This window comes from Mauremys reevesii, linkage group 5 (genome assembly GCF_016161935.1).
Source record: "Mauremys reevesii isolate NIE-2019 linkage group 5, ASM1616193v1, whole genome shotgun sequence".
NCBI lineage: Eukaryota > Metazoa > Chordata > Testudines > Geoemydidae > Mauremys > Mauremys reevesii.
Window position 1 is genome coordinate 128,555,442 of NC_052627.1, and position 17,629 is coordinate 128,573,070.

General features: G+C 41.8%; 1 long non-coding RNA gene across 5 annotated transcripts in view; it reads right to left on the reverse strand.

Moving 5' to 3' along the window:
- LOC120405930 overlaps nt 1–15,538 on the reverse strand; it is a 105,763-nt gene extending 90,225 nt beyond the window's left edge. For all 5 annotated transcript variants that reach the window (XR_005598999.1, XR_005599001.1, XR_005598998.1 and 2 more), the window contains exons 1-2: nt 15,398–15,538; nt 12,945–12,987 (exon numbers count right to left, since the gene is read on the reverse strand). This is a non-coding gene — a long non-coding RNA (uncharacterized LOC120405930). The remainder of the gene's footprint in view (nt 1–12,944; nt 12,988–15,397) is intronic.
- Nucleotides 15,539–17,629: the final 2,091 nt, after the last annotated feature.

Here is a 17,629-nt window from a genome sequence, read left to right on the forward strand (position 1 = left end):
TGCTGATTTACATAAGATGAGGATCTAGCCTGCGATGTAAAGGAGTCTAGAGAATACCTTTGCACTATTTTGAATCAGCAGGCTATGAGGAGGGGTGAGTGGCAATGAAGTGTCATTGTTCCATGTCATGTTCGCATTAAAAATTAGAATTTATTTTAAAATACTGTATAGAGGTTATGCTTTTAAAAAGGCATGGATTGCCCAAGAGATAATAGAGTCCTAGATTCCAAGGCCAGAAGAGACCACTGTGATCATCTAGTCTGACCTCCTGTACGGTACAGGCCATAGAACTCCCCTCCCCCAAAAAAATTTTTTCCTAGAGCAGATCTTTTAGAAAAACATCCAATTTTAAAATGGTCAGTGATGGAAAATCCACTTGACCTTTGGTAAATTGTTCCAGTCGTTAATTACTATCACCCTTAGAAAAAAAATGCACCTTATTTCCCATCTGAATATGTCTAGCTATAACTTCCAACCACTGGGCTCTAGCAGAGAAAGGTGTAAGACCATCTTAAATATTTATTCCACATCCAGTGCACTAAATGCACCGATAACAACTATACAGGTGAAAACAGATAATCACTATGCTCTTGAACGAACTCACAGAAGGAAAAATGTATTCAAGACAAACACACCCTATCATCTGTGGGTGAACATTTTTCACAAAGCGATCACTCTATATAGGACCAATCAGTTGTTATCCTCAAAGGAAACCTGCACAACACTTTCAAAAGACAAGCCTGGGAGCTTAAATTCCTAACTCTGTTAGACACTAAAAATCAGACTGAATAGAGACACTTATATATGGCTTATTGTAATCTATAACCCGCTAACAAACCCCACTTTTTTCTCCCCACTCCCTTCCTTTTCCCCCCCATGACTGGAGGGGTGCTAATGGGCCTCTTCACCTTGAATGGTCCCTTGAAATGTGTTAACTGCTTATGCTAAACAAGCTGTTCAAGCCTCCTATTTAGCAGTGATACTGAGTTGGGCTATGTCTATGCTACACAGCTTTTAATGACACGGCTGTGTCGCTACAGCCGTGCTGCTAAAAGTCACGCAATGGAGCCGCTGTTTGTTGGCTCGCCTGCAGACAAAAAGCTTCCATCCCCAACGAGCGCCGTTCACACCAGCGCTGGTCATCGGCAAAACGTTTCTCTTTCAGGAGCTGTTCTTTTAACACCTCTGAAAGACACAAGTTGTCGTTCAATTGCCAGTGTAGAGAAAGCCTTCGTTTCCCAGCCCTGAAGAGCAGCTCCGTGCAAACTTGAAAGCTTGTCTCACACCAACAGCAGGTGGTCCAATAAAAGGTATTACTTCACCTACCTTGTGGGACTGAATATAGCTGTGTTCCCTGACGTAGTAATCTTTGTACAAAGCATGCCTTGTGAGGTATCATTTGAAAACTCATAATCTGCTGGTCATTATTGCTGTGGTAAAATGTTTGGCAATATTGTATGTAAAAGTCCACTGTATGGTGTTACTAACATATGTTCCAAGGCTGGATAGTGGTTAAACCAGTTTCTCCAAGACAAAGGGCAAATTGAAGCCTCCATCTTGTGTAAACGGGGCTGATGGGCCATTACTTGCTAAGTGGCTGTTTGACAGGAAAAGGGGCCTGGGTGAAAAACCTACATCTTAGCAAAGAAACAGCAAGGAGTTCCCATCCACTCAGACTGCCTGTCACCTTTACGCCCAGCTGGAAATCCAGGGTGGGGAGGAGAACAGGAGGGGCAGACCCTCCCTCTTCTCTCTATGGATTCATGCCAAGAGCAGCCATTAAACAGAAGAAGGTGTCCTGGCCCAAGACTGGGAGCATGTGGTGAGAAACTGTCAAATTCAAAGCAAAGTTTAAGTTAGGCATGTGTTTTGTGTATTTTTCTTGTAACCACTTCTGACTCTCATGCCTCATTACTTATATTCACTTTAAAATCTATCTTTGTAGTTAATAAACTTGTTTCAGTATATTATCTAATCCAGTATGAGTGTTTGGGATAACTCCATTTGGGATAACAAAGTGTGTGCTTATTATTTCTATTGATGAAGTAACTGACCTCTACCAACTTTATTGTCCAAGAAGGGACAGGGCAGAACAGGACACTTCTAGGAAAAAATCTGGGACTTTTTCAGGTTACCCTGCTGTGTAGCCAAGGCTGGTAAGGTATGGTTGTCTGACTGCAACACACACACACACAAAAACTGGGAGTGGCATGCATGCTGGGGGCTGTTTGTGAGCAGTCCAGGTTGGAGGCTACAGCAGCAAGGCATTGAAAATGGCACTCGAGGTTGGAGGGCAGCAGCGATGCAGTTACTCATTAGTCTGGATTGTACCCTGCATGTCTCACACCTTGACTCCCGAATAACTTGGGACACAGCCACAAAAACACATATTACAGTCTGAGTATCTACATAGGGAATCAAGTTACTCCTTAATATTTTTGTTAAGATAAACTCAAAGAGCTGAAATTTATATTCAGAGAAAGACGTGTTTTCTAATCCTTTCATCAATCTTTCTGGTGGCTCTTCTCTGAACCCTCTGCAATTTATCAACATCCTTCTTGAATTGTGGGCACCAGAAATGGACACAGTATTCCAGCACTAATCACACCAGTGCTAAATACAGAGGTAAAATAACCTCTCTACTCCTACTTGAGATTCTCCTGTTTATGCATGGCAGGACTGCATTTGCTACTTTAGCCACAGCATCACAGTGGGAGCTTATGGTCAGTTGATTATCCTCCATGACTTCCAAATCTTTTTCAGTGTTGCTGCGTATGGTTTATTTGCACCCATTTTACCAAGTGATTCAGATCACTCTGAATCAGTGACCTGTCCTCTTCATTACTCATTACTTTTGTGTCATATGCAAACTTTATCAGTGATTTGATGTGTTCTTCCAGATTGTTGATGAAAATGTTAAATAGCATAAGATCAAGAACCAATCCCCGTGGGACCCCTGGGCAACACAACTCCTTCGTGGTGTCTCGCTCTTTACAGTTATATTTTGAGCTATCAGTTAGGCAGTTTTTTAAATCCATTTAATGTGTGCCATGTTCATTTTATATTCTAAGTTTTTAATCAAAATGTTGTGAGGTACCTTGACAAACACCTTAGAGAAGTCTAAGAGTATTTTGTCAATACTATTACCTTTATCAAGCAAGCTTGTAATCTCATCAGTAAAAAAGAAATCCTGTCAAACTAACCTGATATTTTCTGTAAGTCCATGGTGATGTGCATTCTTTAAAGAATTAAAGGGGGGAAATTCAATTGAGTCCCATACCAGCCACTCCATTTTCTGTCTTAAGATCCATGTCAGGTCTGTAATTACCCAGGTCTTGCTATTTACCCTTTCTAAAAACTGGCACAACATTAGTATTCTTTGAGTTTTCTAGAACTTCCCCAGTGCTCCAAAATTTACAGAAACTCCACATGAATGGTCCAGTAAGCTCCTCAGCCAGCTCTCTTAAAACCCTTGGATGCAAGTTATCCGGACCTGCAGTTGACAGCCACGGAGAACGAACTTCTCTATTTAGTCATCAGAATTAATATGGTACAGTCAGCATCAATGCAACCTTTCTGCACTGTCTGAACCTTGACCTGGAGGGATCCCATCTGGGTTGCTGAAATACCTTGATTTCCATATACATTCACATTTTAATTTCTCTGCTAAGACAACAGAAAGGGCACTATTATTGTCAATTCTGAGAGTGTGGAGGGAGGAAGGAAAGGGTGTGTGTTTGTGCTGTGGTACTTTTCCATTAGGAAGTGGACAGAGACCACCAACAGATTGCTCAGTTTATCAAATAGATTATTGGATTTGGTCCTCCACTATTTGAAACCAATTTTTTGTTACCATTTTCTTCGATGGGATAGAACTGTGTCTTTAGACAATAGTAACAAATGATACTTGGTGACTATATTCAGAACTGTATTTGAAAGTATGAGAAGGAAAGGCAGAAGCTTCTGTATCAATCACCAGTCTACACCATCTAGTTCTTAGACACAGGTCACTGAATTTAAAATTAGATAATTTGATTAGCTAGTTTTCTGAAACAGCCAGAAACAAAGTCACAAAATAAGATTTGCACTTAGATAAATATTATTGCTTGGCTGTTCCAAAACTCAGGGATGGGATATGAAACAGTGCCTGGTATTGATTTCTTTTTCTCACTGGGCCCTGGTCACATGTTCCAAAGGGATCTGCATGCCTGTGTTCTGGAGATATAGCTCATGCACATTAGCAGTACAAAGTGATCTATAAAAACTACCATAACTGTATTTGCTGTGAAATATTGGGTAAGACTATGCCCCACAGCATAGTATATATATAACTCAGATACACTATAGCTGTCAGGCAGCACAATGATACATAATTACAAAGAAACATACGTTTTTTTAAAAGCAAGGCCAGACCATTCTTTTTGAAAATTGTTTGTATGGTCAGGTTATGGAAGAGTCTGGAATGTAACTGTCATTTAAAAATGTTTTGAAGTTTCCCATCTCTACGAATAGATAAGAAAGTGAATCATAACAATAAGACACTTGAATAGACTTCCAGTGAAGGTAATCCACAAGTTTCAACAGATCACAATCAGAAGTAGAGGTAAAGTAGCTACAATCCCAGTTTATGAAATGTTGGCGGGAGGATGGTTGAGTCATCTCCACTGAATAAAAGATAGGGATCAGATTTCAGTCCAAACCACACCCCCTTTGAACTCTAGAAAAGTTTAGAAACAGCTCTATCACCTAATTTTGCAGCTGGGCCCCATAACAAGTGCTATTTTTGAATTGCATGGTGAGCCAGTGATCTCGGATAGTTCCTTTCCTCTCCCAAGCATCTTAGCCCAAACATTCTCTCAAAATTCATTGCAATCTCCTAGCTGTGCAGCATCTTAGATTTCTCCCAGCAGATCCCAGATATATAGATATGACAGCAATGACCAAACAAGTGTTATCAGCTAAATAAAACCTTACTTAGAGGGGGCAAGGTTAGCCAGAGATGAGGAGTCAAGACCCTGACCACTGATGCTCATTAAATATCCCATACTACAATTGTTAGCCCAAATCCAAACACAGTTAATTGCCTTCTACCGGTCTATATTTCTCCTGCATACGGTATACTTCCCCGCCTCCTGTCCTGAACTTTTGTATAGGATTATTGTGAGATGTTACCCGCCAGAGGTGGCTGCATTTCAGCTACAGATTAATTATCGTTACAAAGAGTTTGTATATCAGTTTAACTTTTAAGAGCACTTCAAAAGGAGAGTCCCATTATGAAACCTGTGTAAGGCATTAATATAAATTAAGCCCATCCGCTGCAGTAAATATAAATGACTGAGCAGAGTAAACAATTGGTTTCCTCTCTCCTTTGGAAATGGTCATAGTCTGATAAAACCACTGCTCCTGAACTACTACTCCTCAGTCCTGCTAGGTTTGCAATCACTTGTCATTTTCTACATTCACAAATGGCAATCTGCTTAGTTTTCAGATCTCATCTTCCCAGCAAGGTCATTCTCTCTAGTACTTCAGAGGTCTGGTGTTTCATTTCTTTCCACACTCTCTGAACAGAAATAAATTCTGGAGGAAACTGTTGAAACAGATCGTTAATGGCCCACAGCTGGGCAGATTGTTACCGGTACCAGTGAAAATTCAGATTCAATTTGCTCAGTGCACAACAGTTTATTTCAGAAAGAATCACACAAGCGGTAAAAGGTGCTATAATACATCTCCCTAATAAGCCTCAATTCCCCAAGCATAAAACCTCAGTAACTATGTTGGCCTTACACAGTATCCTGATTGGCAAACAAAGCAGGTATAGCTACCAGTCCTAGATGGAGACTTATTGTCTTCTCTTCCGCTCTCAAGTACTTGGTTTATCAAATGTCCCTCGAAGCAGGGTCTTGATTACCCCAAGGCCCTTTGGTTCAAAAGTCCCTCATAGCAGGGTCTTGGCTACCCAGAGACCCGCTGCCTCTCAGCATCACAGACCTCTTTAGATGTTAATTGGGGAACTAACTACCACTGATTCTTAGCAATTATATCTTTTGTTTTCAAAGGAGTTACATGTTCCAGAAATATGCTCTGTGAGCGTTTCATTACTGGATTTTCTAATTAATATTTTAGAAGGGACTGCAAACAGACACAGACCAAACATCAGTCAATGTTTACCCTCTCGTCAACCATTCACTTGAGCTCTTAGCGTGATGTCATCCAAGAGGGTAGTTTTGACCCAGGTCAGCCTGTACCAAGCCCACTGATTGCATGTTTTTACATTTTCTTTACTTGGTGAGCTGGCCCCTGGCTGATATATTCCGAAGTTCGTGGTTGAAACATACATGCAGATAGAGCTTCTAATCACTCAGTACACTTCCACACCAACTGTCTAATGCTAAGAGAACCCTGCTCCCAGAATCCTCTAGCAAATTCAGACATACCCAGCCATACCAAACTTATGTTCACCACATTCATATCAGCCACAGTCATTCACAATACAGGAACAAAAAAACTGGTTGTACTGTCTATCGGGGAAACAATGACAAGAATTAGCTGGCCTATTTAAATGTAATGCAAGCATCCAACATTTCTTCCAGTTGAATGAACTGCCTGGCTGTTAATTATCCTGAATTTTAAGAAGTTTGGTTAATGACCACGGAAGACAAAGGCTTCAAACAGAGATGTGACTAGGTTAGGTTTAAAAAGCTACTGATTCTGCCCAAACAGTCTGGGCAAATGTCTGTGCCATTTTCAGTTCTGCTATTAAAAAAAAAAGCCAAGACTGTCAGTGGCATTGTATCTGGTAAGGAATATTTATACTGACCTAAAGACTTCTGTGGCGGCTGGAAATTTGCAGTAAACAAAACATGAAAGACATAAAGTGAGCTAATGAGGTACAGCACAGTTCAAAGTACTGGGTAAAATTTTCAAAAACAGCTAAGTGACTTGGGGTCCTAAGGGCATGTCTTTACTGCAGTCGGGAGGTACAATTCCTGCATGTATAGAAATACCCTGGCAAAGCCATCTCAAGTAACAATAGCTGTGAAGCTGCAGCAGCAGGAGCGGATGGGTGGGCTAGCCGCACCCAGCACCCTGGGTATATAGTAGCTGAGTTGTGTCTACCCATGCTTTTAGTGTAGCCATCCCCTAAGTCAGTGTTTCTCAACCAGGGGTCCGTGGCCCTAGGGGGCCACAAGCAGGTTTCAGGGGGGCTGCCAGTGTTAGACTTGCTGGGGTCCAGGGCAGAGAGCTGAAATCCCACTACATGGGACTGAAGCCCGAGGCCCGAAGTCCCGCCACCCGGGGCTGAAGCTGAAGCTTGAGCAATGTAGCTTTGCGGGGCACGCTGCGGCCTGGGGACCCAGGGGATTGCCCTGTTACTACCCCCTAATGCCGGCTCTGGCTTTTATATGCAGAAAACCAGTTTTTGTGGCACAGGTGGGCCGTGGAGTTTTTATAGCATGTTGGGGTGAGGGGGAGTGTCTCAGAAAGAAAAAGGTTGAGAACCCCTGCCCTAAATCATTCAGGTGCACAAACTCTTGCCATCCACGGGACTGAATTATTACATCCTGCTAGGGTGATTGGTCATCCACTTGTTTTTGTTCTGGCTGGTCTATTTCTATCCTGATTCCCATCCACTCTTACTGAGTGGAGCTCTGAGTGTTCTAGCACCATTACAGAGACATGATGACCTTGTGCTTAAGGCTCTCAGGAGACTGCAGTCGAATCCCACTCAGCCACAGACTCTCTAGATGACACTGGGTGAGTCACTTATTCTCTGTGCCTTGGTTCCCACACCTTTAAAATGGGGATACTATTACTTTGAGGGATGTTGAGGATAAATTCATTCATTAATATTTAAAGCCTTGTACATACCATAGTAATAGGTGAAGTTAAAGGGCGTAAATAATATGGAACTACTGCTGTGTGCTTGGCTTCGTAGCTCCTAGGGCTACTTCCATAGGGCTAGCTGCCTACGTTGGTATTCTTAAATCCCATCGTTGCTCCACCTTCCCTGTTGCCACTGCCTTGTGCTTTCCCTGATATGTCCTTCCTTACCATAGTCATCCAAGCCACTAGCCTCTCCTCATTTAAATCCCTCCTAAAATTCATTTCTTCAGGGACGGCTCCAACAAGGACTATGATTTGTAATTACATTTAATTTTAGATTACAGAACCAACAAGACATGCACATACATAATGCTGTAACCCTTAGTAATAGTGTGACGCGTTGGATCACAGAAACCCTCTTGGGAGCTGCCACCTGATGTGCCAAGACTACTTCTACCCCTGCTTTCCCTGCCAGCTCAGGACTCCAGCACCCTGTCTTGCTGAGCCAGACACTGCTCCAACACAGACCCAGGGTCTGAATTACTTGCCCCAAAGCTGCAGGTTTACTTGAAAGCAGCTGACAGAAGTGTTCCCATCTTTAACACTCAGATGCCCAACTCCCAATGGGGTCTAAACCGAAATAAATCCGTTTTACCCTGTATAAAGCTTATGCAGGGTAAACTCATAAATTGTTCGCCCTCTGTAACATTGATAGAGAGAGATGCACAGTTGCTTCTTCCCCCAGGTATTAATACCTACTCTTGAGTTAATTAATAAGTAAAAGGTGATTTTATTAAATACAGAAAGTAGGATTTAAGTGGTTCCAAGTAGTAACAGGCAGAACAAAGTAAATCACCAAGCAAAATAAAATAAAATGTGCAAATCTATGTCTAATCAAACTGAATACAGATAAGTTCCTTGCCAGTTCCAGAATGCTCCCTTTTACCGACTAATCTCCTTTTAGCCTGGGTCCAGCAATCACTCACACCCATTGCAGTCACTGCCCTTTGTTCCAGTTTCTTCCAAGTATTTTAGGAGGTGGGGAGGCTCTCTCTTTAGCCAGCTGAAGACCAATGGAAGGGTTTCCTAGGGGTTTAAATAGACTCTCTCTTGTGGGTGGAGACCCGCTCCTCGCTCCTATGCAAAGTCCAGCTCCAGGAGTCACCTGGGCAAGTCACATAGAATCATAGATTATTAGGGTTGGAAGGGACCTCAAAAGATAATCTAGTCCAACCCCCTGCTCAAAGCAGGACCAATCCCCAAATGGCCCCCTCAAGAATTGAACTCATAACTCTGGGTTTAGCAGGCCAATGCTCAAAACACTGAGATATCCCTCCCCCATGTCCATGCATGCCTCACAGTTTTTACAGGTAGCATCCATTGTTCTCATGCTACCTTTAATGTCCTCAAGTAAACTTCTTATGTGGATTGGAGCATTCCAAGATCCATTGTCCTCTAAGTGTTTCTTGATTAGGTCATTAATTTTGACGTTCCTTTCTCCGGGAACTGACCAAATGCTCTACTAAGGTTATTTAGAAATCAAGCCAGTACACAGCCAAAATTCATAACATTCATAGCTTTGAACACAAAAATGATACATGCATACAAATAGGATTAATACATTCAGTAGATCATAACCTTTACGGAGATATGGCATATGTAGCATAAAACACATTCTAAGCATATTTCCATAAAGCCTTATGGGAGGTACCGTCACAAATAGTACCTAGACAGAAGTACAGATCCCTTTGGATTATTTGTTAAATCTGACTATTTCATTTTCACCACTTCCCCTCCCTATCCCAGCAAAACACGCTGGCTCTTTGACAGGGGTCAGTGGATACAGACTGTAATGCTGTTAACTCAGCTTTCTAAAATATCTTGGTCTGGATGTGAAGTTCTGATTAAATCTGAACTATTCCTCAACTTTTAAACTGCCGGTGGGAAACAGGTCGACTAGGGGAAAACAACAGCACAGGAAAGCACACATCAGCAGCTTTTGGGGTCATGCAATATAACTGGAGACACGGAGAAAATTCAAGAGTCAGTCCATGATGTATTGCTCTCCTTGGTGCCTTTGAAACCGGGCTATATCACAAGCCATGCAGTGATATGTCTATGCTTCATCTACCCCCCATACCCCAATCATTCACCCTCCCAGCTAAGAGAAGGCATCTCTCGTTCGATTATTTTCTAAACTGGTTCTGGGTTCCCTCTTTATTTCAATACCGGATACCAATTATTCATTTGGGGCACAATTTTGGCATTTAACTGCAAGCCTGTCTGGGAATTGGTCCTGCTTTGAGCCGGGGGTTGGACTAGATGACCTCCTGAGGTCCCTTCCAGTACTAATATTCTATGATTCTATATTGAATGTGGTGACAAGTTGCCCTGCCCCAGGGAAAAGTATAGGAAGAATGGTGTCTCCAAAAAGCACCATCCCTCCCTGAGTAGTAAATGTGCAACAGGACTTTACAGGCGGACCCTCCTCATGCATGGGTCCTAGTGCAAAAAGAGGGTATCAAGGCCAGAGCTCGAGCTTCTCTTCTTCCCTTTTGGGGTGATGTGCACCATCAGAACAGCATAGTCCCTGCATGCTCACGAAGGACAGCAGCCGTGAGCAGTCATTGCATAGACTATTCAAGAGTGTGGGTTGTCTTACTTCACTGATCAGTGTGTTACACAGCTCCAAACCACAGTGGATGTGAGGATCTTACACCTGTCCGCTTGAGAGCCTTGGTTCTTCAGTACAAGCTGTAATGACTCATGTCTTTAACTTTGGAGGTCACCAGAGTTCAACCCTCGGCATTAGACAAGGTGGTGCTGTTAGGCGTGCTCCTCTGCTCACGCATGTAAAGGCCAGTAAGTGTCCAGCACCAGAAAAAAAAAAAGGAGCTAGAAGGATTTACGTGTGTGTATGTGTATGTATATTTGACATGCATCAAACCCCATACATCAAATAACTCACTTAGCTTAGTAGTCTCTCACTCCCTGTGATTTTATTCCTTTTCCTGGAGTCCATTACAAATATCTCCCCAGAATCAAGAACTTCAGACCTTTAGCTAAAAGCTCCGGTTATGGGAATTACAGCTTTAAAGTTCACTATCAAGGTGGACCAAGGTTCAACAGACAATAAAAACCACAAACAGCTGCTTAGAAATAGAAATTGTTGGTTCAGTGGCTAAACCAAAAGATAATTTTAAAAAATCGGGGTTTTCTCATTTTTTCTCAAAATGAACAAACAAAAAAAAATTAAATCTAAATCATAGAATATCAGGGTTGGAAGGGACCTCAGGAGGTCATCTAGTCCAACCCCCTGCTCAAAGCAGGGCCAATCCCCAGGCAGATTTTACCCCAGTTCCATAAATGGCCCCTTCAAGGATTGAACTCACAACCCTGAGTTTGCTCAAGCCACTGAGCTATCCCTCTCCCCTTTGAACTGACATTTAAAAATATCATTGGGAAACAAAATATCAAAACAAACCATTCTGACATTTTCTAAATTTGTTTTTATTTTTTGGGCCAAAACTATGTGCCAACTTTTATCTGAATTCATAAATATTTTCCATGTCCCCCCAAAATGCAATTTTTTGGCAAATTTAGTTGTAACCTTTTTTGGTTTGCTTGGGTTTTTTAGGGGTGAGGGGCGAGTTGGCCCAGCTCAACCCGTATTGAGGCACCTAAACAAATGGTAGGTGCAGAGTAGCCAGCAGTTCCCAAAGGTTATTAGCTGCTCACTAGCTCCACAGAACTACACCTATAAGTAAAGGTTACACGATCAGTCCCTTTGTATGAAGGGTTCAATATAAAATCAATAGGGTTATTTTATTGCTATCAGCAAATACACAATGATCTTTAACCTGATGTAAAAAAGATGCCACCTTTTTACAATAAGGTCCCCAAAGTTCTTTATCATGAGGTGGCGTTCTTCCATTTCAGAAGGGTCGAAAACTACAGGGCTCACGGTCACAGGTGAAAAATGTTATCTCAAAGTCCTGCAGAAAAAAGTTAACCTGGAACAACCCATCTCCTCCTTTTAATTATAGTGCATAATTTTTGTCCCTCTGTCCCAAAGGATTTAAAATTAAAAAAAAGAAAAAGAAAAAGACCTCCCACCATTTCCAGCACAAAGCAACAACCAGAGTTGCTAATAGTCCCCCATCCATAACAATTTAGGGCTTTTTCTCCCCCTGTGTCATGAAGTTTCTGTAAGTCACTTTTTGTCCTCATCTCATCTGTCTCGAGCCTCTTCCTCTCCAAAGTCTATGACAGTTCTGTTAAAACGTATTATATTCCCATCAGTAGCTGCCTTCAACATGCCACATTGCAGTCAGTGTAACACACACAGTACAAATGACTCGGCTCCTAAGGACAACTGCTCCCAGAATGTTTCTAGTGGTTTATTTGGAAAGACCATAAATAGGAAATGGGGCTCTCAGGCAGAGATTTTCAAAAAATACCTACTGGATCTAGACTCCCAGTTCCCCATTAATGTTAGTTGGAAATTGGGTGTCCAAATCACATAGGCAGGGTTGTTTTTTTGTTTTTTTTTAATGTCACATCAATGTTAGATCATAAGCCATTCAGGGAAGGGACTTTTTGTTCTGTCTTTGTACAGATGTCCAGATCTACAGTTGGGTCTCCTAAGTGCTACCACAATACAGATCTTAAACAGTCACCGGCCCATTACAACCACTATATTTTTGCCTAGTAATAATAAATATATGACCTAAATGTAGTTCAGAATGGCCTGGATACATAGACAGGCATGTGGTCTGAAAACTTATAGAAGGAATCTAAACAAAGGGTTATGATGAATAGGAAATTATTGAGGGAAGTAAGGATTCTAGAAGGAAACCACAGTAATCTGGGTTGGAGCAAATCTTATCTTATATACCATGAGAGCTGGTCAACATTTCTGAAATTTAACTGACATTTTATTCCAGGGAAATGGCAAAGTAAAAAAAAGAAAATTGGGTCATAGTTTAACAAATGCTTTTGTGAACATTTTCTCCTCCATTTTTAAACAAACATTAAAGCTGGTTGAAATGTTTCTAATTTTAATCTTTTCAGAAATAACGTGGAAAACATTTTTTTTAAAACGAGTGTGATTTCCCTACCTTTTTTTCTGACCAGCTCTATTTAATATCTTCATTAAATAATCTATGAGAAAGAGAAGTCAGCATGTCAATAGTATTCCTCAAAAATCTTTAACTGAGAGGATCTGCAAATACCAATCAGGACAGAGAAATGCTACAAAGAGTCTTGAAAGTTCAGAGAAATTCTCAGCACCTGGCAGGATTGGGCCCAAACATAATAAGTATTGCATGGCAACATAACAAAGGGGATTTGCTGCATGCCATGAACAGAACATTCAAACAAAAATCTGCTAGGAAGGGTTCAGTCTACTACCAGTCTCTCGATTTGTGCTACTTCTATATTGATGTCCAGCTACCCATCATCACCGATCCAGATATCTCCATAATTGAGCTACCTACCTTAACTTCACCCAGACTTACAAACTTACTTGACCCTTTCAGCTACAGCCCCGTGAAACCTATGCAATCTCAGGCCATGTTTAGGCTTTAATAAGAAAAGGAAGAGGAGAAGTAATATGCATGATGGTCTCCAAGGTACTTGGATGACAAGTGGTGCCAGTGTTTTAGCAAATAGTTACATTATGGCCCTGTTCCCAGTAAGAACTATTGCTGTAGTTAAAGCTGAGCCAAAGTTTTTATATTCAGAGCCTCACAGATATTCTTTTATAGCACTGTCCTCATTACCTCCAAACCATCAGCTGTGTCGGTGCTTGTAATTAAACCTAATTCTTCGGCTCACTGCTTTCTGATATTCTTTCCCTTATCAATGTGCATTTCTTCAGAAATTCTTCCATCTGTTCTCCTTTAGCAAAATAAATAGATCAACCCTTTCCCTACCCAAACTGATATGGGTCTTTTGGGAGTCATTTGGCCTCCTTTGCTTTAGCCTTCTTCCTGCCCTTCTGTCATAGGCCTTTTCCCCTCAGAAATAAGATATCAAGAAAACATTTAAGAGTTCAGCTCAGATAAAGATAAGCCCCTTTTCTAATGAAAATGGTAATGTATTTTCTGCCTTTTTGAGCCACCGTATCTCAGTTCTCTCTCTTAAAATGTCTTGAAAGCAACAATAACAGCTTGCCTGTGTGTTCCTACCCTGCAAAGCCTGTAGCAGAAGTGAAGATGGCCCAAAATGAGGCATAGCTTTTCCCATGAGCAAACTTTATTCTTCACAGCAGATAAATCTCATCCCATAATTAGCACAAATAGCATCAGTCATTTATTGGAAGTCCGGTTTCATCCTTAGATCATGCTGTCAACAGGATTAACTGCATCAGGAGACTTCATGCAAACACTTATTTTGCCTATAAATTAATGGATTTACAAATACAAATGCAGAAGCCTGATTCTCCTCTCACTTGCACTGCTGTAAATCAAGGGTAGCTCCATTTCACTCAGTGGAGCTACATCAACATAAAACCAGATGATGAGCTTGATTCAGGAAAGCACCTAAGCATGTGCTTCAGTCCCACTGAAGTTAATTGGGGTTTCATTGCATTAATAAATAGTCTGCTTTCCTGAATCAAGACTCAGACATCAGGCTACCAGTAAATATAAAAGATGAACCCGAACCAGCACAGTGTTTGTACAGCACCTAGGAAAATGCAGTGCTGGCACCTAGGAGCCCCAGTCCTGAAATGCCACAATACAAATAAAGAGGAACCACAAATCAATTTCTGGCCAAAATCTGGACCTAAAGTTTGAGCCCATTCTCTAGTGGATATTTGTTCAACTTCACTAGATCCGGTGGCATGGTTGCTGATCTCTGTGTAAGTCTCATGAGGGTAGGAAATCAGAGGTCTGCAATCCTGAACTGAGATGTATAGTGTAGCAGATGCAGAACCTGGTCCATGCTCTGTTTAGCTCAAGCCAGCACTATTTATTATGGTAGTGAGGGAATAAGCACCAAATTTGCGACCAGACACAGAGATTTAAGCAAAGTGTGATGGCCTGCGTCTTCGCCGACATAACATACTGGGGACCCCTACAGCTAAAAGCTTCAACAAGAGAGCTTGAACCAGAGAGCCAGGGCTCTGCATTTCAGATTGCAACAGACTCACCATCTGTGGATTGACACAGAGGGATCCCAGTAAGACAGACTCACCAGTGGATTATATAAGCACAAGAAAGTGGCTTGGTGCTGCAGGAAAAAAAATCTTTACAATTGCTTGTGAAAATGCCAGCTGTGGCCCCGGTTAAGCAAACAATCCCTATTCAATAAAGCTGTTCTGTCATATCAACTTTAGTATGACTAAAGCACATATCTTGATACTTTTCATAATCAAATCCTGAGTCTCCTACTTCTAGGAGAAGTGGCATTCCACACAGACTCTCAGAAAACACACAGAGTAACACTGGTTGCAAAATAAAAGCAAAGAAACACTTATTGCATTAGCTTACTCCATTGCATTTGTTCTAGCTACTTTTGCTATATTGAAGATACACCAGCAATCTCCCCAGGGCACACAATCACTGACCTGAAAACCACAGATTTGCTGCAGAGCCAATATCATATTATCAGAGAGTGACTCACTGACTGACACATTTGAAACAGCTGTTTCATGCTGGTTTTTACTACAGACCAAGAGAAGTGCACTCCTGACAGTTACAATCCTTTACAATTGCTCTTGTCCTATGGGTCGCAGTTGGAAGTTGAAGGTTCTGGAATAAGTTGGAAGTTGAAGGTTCTGGAATACATGAGCCCAATTCATCCCTGAGTTCAGTGGACATAAGCCAGGGCTGAACTTTGGCTCTGTGCTTCTGACTACACTGTTAACCATGATGTAAAGAGACAGAGTTGACTCTACAAGATGTTCAGCTCCTTCAACACCCACTGAGACCACTGGGCGCTTCCACTACCTCCCAGGAGTGCTCAGCATCTTGCAGGATTGAACCCTACAGGGCAGATTTTTAGAAGCACCTAGGAGGTTTAGAAGCTCAAGTCCCATTAAACCCCCCAGGCACTTTTGAAAATCCTGCCCTAAATTAGGAGAATCTGACAAAAATAGGTAAACTGGTTTGATTTGGTAGAGGAGCACCTGGTCTCTCTCTCTGAAGGTAGGTTCTCCCCTCATTTCAATTAGTTTATTCATGGGTGATGGAGGGCAGAAGAATCTGGCCCACTGTTCTGAGGCCTAGTTGCATATTTTGCTTTCGAGGCTTCCCTCTAAACCCACTGGGATGCCACCCTGAATGTAGCCATTCATAAACTTAATGTCCAAGTGGCAAGAACAGCATCAACAACACTGAGTATGAGATTGTGATATCAAGATGACTATGAGAAACAATTCCCCATGCACAATAACATTGTAGGAAGCTGCAGCATTTGGGTCATTTAAAACTAGGCAGGATAAAAGCACAGGTGAATACGGTGTAGGGAACAGTCCTGCACTGGAAGAGGGGAAGACAACAGCCTGGTAAGTGTTTTCCACCTCGAATTTCTATTGACCAGATTCAACTCTGATTCATATCAGTATAAATCTGGAATATCTCCACCGACTTCACTGGAATTATGCTGAGTAACTATCAATTGTCCACTATTAACCAAGCTGGTCAGGGATGCAACCCCATGATTGGGGCAATCCTAAAACTCCGACTACCAGAAGCTGGGAGTGGAAGACATGGTGTAGCACTCCAAAATTGCCCTGTTCTGGTGCTGGCCACTGTCAGAGACAAGATACTGGGCTAGATGACCCATTGGTCTGACCCAGTATGGCAGCTCTTATGTTCTTAACTAAGGACAGATTTCAACTCTTAAAATTGCCAAGAGGCTAGTTTTGATAGTTTTCCTATTATGCCTCATCAAAGATTTTATTAAAAAGTACCGCTGATACACCCACATGAGTATGCTAAAAGATATAAACACATTAAAAGAAAGAATGCTCCAAGAAAAGACAGAAGGCTTATAAAAGAGACATGAGCTGGTTTCCACATTGGTGAACAAGACTCACATCCCAGCCCATAAAAAGATGTTCAAAGTACAAGTAGAACCAGCTTTTAAGCCTTCTCAGACAAAACACAACTGTTTGACTGCCTAATCTCTGAGAAATCGGAATACAATCATAATAAGTTGACAGTAATTTATGGAGGTGTGCAAATAATGGGATACAATAAAGAGGAGAGTAGAATGATTTAAAACAATTACATACTATTTAGAAGGAATAAAGTCTCAACACAGATTACCAGGGAACATTCTGATTATGCACCATGTTATCAAGACTTCATCTACTCTAGAAATTTCCAATAAGTGCAAACTAATTTGTGAAGCAACTCTGAAAAAAAATAGTAAGAAATGTCAGCTCCCTGCAATGGAAGATACAGGTCTTTTGGTCTCCTGTTCAGGGTATAGGGTGCAGGGGGAGAGAAGTACACCAGCAGTCACGATAACCCATGATCCAGCTGAGCCCCCAGAAGGTGGCCATAGAGTTGCATAGGAACTTGGGGGTGTGATGGGTTGGATCACAGAAACCCTCTTGGGAACTGCCACACGATCTGCCAAGACTATTTCTACCCCTGCCTTCCCTACCAGCTCGGGGCCCCAGCACCCTTTCTTGCTGAGCCAGACACTCCCGTCTGCTCCAACATAGACCCAGGGTCTGAATTATTTGCCCCAAAGCTGCAGGTTTACCTGAAAGCAGCTGACAGAAGTGTTCCCATCTTTAACACTCAGATGCCCAACTCCCAATGGGGTCTAAACCCAAATAAATCTG